Genomic DNA, 2653 nt, shown 5'->3' with positions numbered 1-2653 from the left:
GGTGGTAGCATGGAGGCCGGGACGTGGCAGGATCATGACACCACCAGCACGTCTTAGCCAGCTAGCGTCAGCTTCATGTTTGCTGCCGCTGGTCTCCTGACTGTGAAGGCTAACAGACTTTATTAATCATTTATTCCAAAACACTGACTTAGATTACAGCTGACACAAGAGTATTGCTGCTGAAATAAAATAAATATCACTGTATTAGACATTTCTCATGTCTCAGACCCTTCCCTCTGACTGGAAAACTGACTAGCTGCCATGCTAACAGGCTGAAGAGGGTTCTGCCTTTCAGGATTGCGTTAAGATTCATTATAAAATGAAAGGCATTTTTATTTAAGGCCATCAGTTTTCATAAGTGTAAATATGCCTTTATCAATCACAGGGCAGTGTGTACTTATCTCTGCATAACGTGTCTTCATCTCATGACTCAAAACTTCATAAGGATCGCATCTGGGGGAGCCCTGATCTCTACTGACAGCCACAGGTTTGTATGAACATTAAATTATTTCAAAAGGTTATGCTTCTTCATTTTAGCTAGTGCAGTTATTATAATACGTACCGTATTAATCTACAGATGAAACAGGAAATCTAGAATATGGTGCAAAAGTCCATTTATTCCAATAATTCAGCTCAGACTGAGAGACCATCTAAAGGCTCCGCAGGTGTTCTGGATTCAGTAGCTGATCAGAGTGTGACACTCTGAGTCAAGAATAGGGCTATTCAGTTCATGGCCTGGAGGGCCAGTATCCAGCAGGTTTTTGTGGTTTCTCTGCTCCAACACACTAGATTCAGTGGTTGAATCAGGTGTGCAGCAGCTTGTTAGGCTTTGTAGCCTGTTAATCACCTGCTGATTGAAATGAGGTCTGTTGAAACAGGGTTAAAACTAAACTGTGATGGATACCGGACCTCAATGCCTGGAATTGAATGGCCCTGGTTTAAAATATTGAACCTTTTCACAATATTCTGATTGTCTGAGATTTCTATCTTGGGGTTTTTATCAGCTGTAAACAATAATAATCCCTATTATGAGTCTGTCTCATAGATTAGTTTCACCTTTATTTTGAATTACTGACATAAAACTGACACCTTCTTTCCCCAGGTCTGTGGAGAACACAGACTTTAACCCTAAGTAACATTTTGCAGCTGTAACTGAAGTGAAAGGTGACTCTGCAAAGTGTTGATGCAGCGGGGCTGAATACAAAGATGAAGAATGCAGATGAATTATGTTGTAGCTGAATGTTTACCCAGATTCTTTATTCACAAACAAACAATGCTAAAAAAGTCCCGTTTTAATGTATTCTTCATCAAATTCCATTAATATTTGATGGACCTGTATGACATGCCAATTACATTTCTCACAGATGGGACCTTTACTTTAAAGTAGCTGTGCCCTCATTACACTTTGTGTCGTTTATTTGTTTTACCATTAATATTTTATTTTTTCCCCTCTCAGCGTCACAAAGACAAAGGAGATGATAATGGACTCCCGGAGGTGCAGAGGAATACACACCCCCATCACCATCAACGGCGACGCTGTGGAGAGGGTGAGCAGCTTCCGTTTCCTTGGAGTTCATCTGGCTGAGGATCTTACGTGGTCGGTGCACACGAACAATACAGTGAAGAAGGCACAGCAGCGCCTCTTCTTTCTCAGGAGACTGAAAAGATTTGGCATGAGCCGCCGCATCCTCAGGACCTTCTATCGCTGTGCCATTGAGAGTATCCTCACTGGATGCATCACCACCTGGTATGGCAACAGCACCGCTTACAATCGCAAAGCTCTCCAGAGAGTAGTGCGGTGTGCTGAAAGGATTATTGGAGGTGAGCTTCCCTCCCTCCAAGACATCTACAGGAAGCGGTGCCTGAGGAAAGCGGCGAGGATCATCAAGGACTCACGTCACCCCAGCCATAAACTGTTCAGACTACTTCCATCAGGAAGGAGATTCTGCAGCATCCGGTCCAGAACCAGCAGACTGAGAGACAGCTTTTTCCATCAGGCCATCAGACTGCTGAACACGGCGCAGACACCTCACCCACACTACTGAAACTCCAACATTACACACTTCATACTGTACATTAATACCACTGTTTTTCACATACCAACCTCTGTATATTTTATATCTCTTATTTTATTGTTTACTTTATTCCTTTGTAAAACATGTATATACACACTATACACACACTCACACGCACACACGTAGAAAAATAAATAAATAAAATACTAGCACACACATTTAGTAATGTATATACCTTACATACTATACATATTATTACTTAGATTAGCCATTTTTATATTTTGCTTGTTTTTACGTTATTGTATTTTTGCACAACTCTGTTGCAGTGAAGCTCGCACACAAGCATTTCACTCGCATGTACTGTACCAGTGTACCTGCACATGTGACATGACAATAAAAGTGATTTGATTTGATTTGATTTTCTTACTTATTTAGTTCTTTAGATTTCGTTACTCTTGAAAATGTTCCTGTTACATTCACCCTTGAAGCTGCTCATTTTTATGTTGCCGTGTTTTTTTAATAAACATTGTTAAATAAGTACAAAAAACTACTGACTTTGTACAGCTTTAGAGTGAGACCATTTTGTTCTCAAATGTGCCCGATTATCTCATGGTGAAAAAAACATCTCAGTCAAACGC

The 2653-nt window shown here is 40.7% G+C and overlaps 1 pseudogene; it reads right to left on the bottom strand.

The window, feature by feature from the left end:
• Nucleotides 1-676: 676 nt before the first annotated feature.
• The window catches only part of LOC129156800 (protein unc-119 homolog A-like), a 3272-nt pseudogene continuing 1295 nt past the window's right edge, over nucleotides 677-2653 (bottom strand).

This window comes from Nothobranchius furzeri, chromosome 18, assembly GCF_043380555.1.
Source record: "Nothobranchius furzeri strain GRZ-AD chromosome 18, NfurGRZ-RIMD1, whole genome shotgun sequence".
Classification (NCBI taxonomy): domain Eukaryota; kingdom Metazoa; phylum Chordata; class Actinopteri; order Cyprinodontiformes; family Nothobranchiidae; genus Nothobranchius; species Nothobranchius furzeri.
This window is presented reverse-complemented; position numbering and strand designations above follow the sequence as displayed.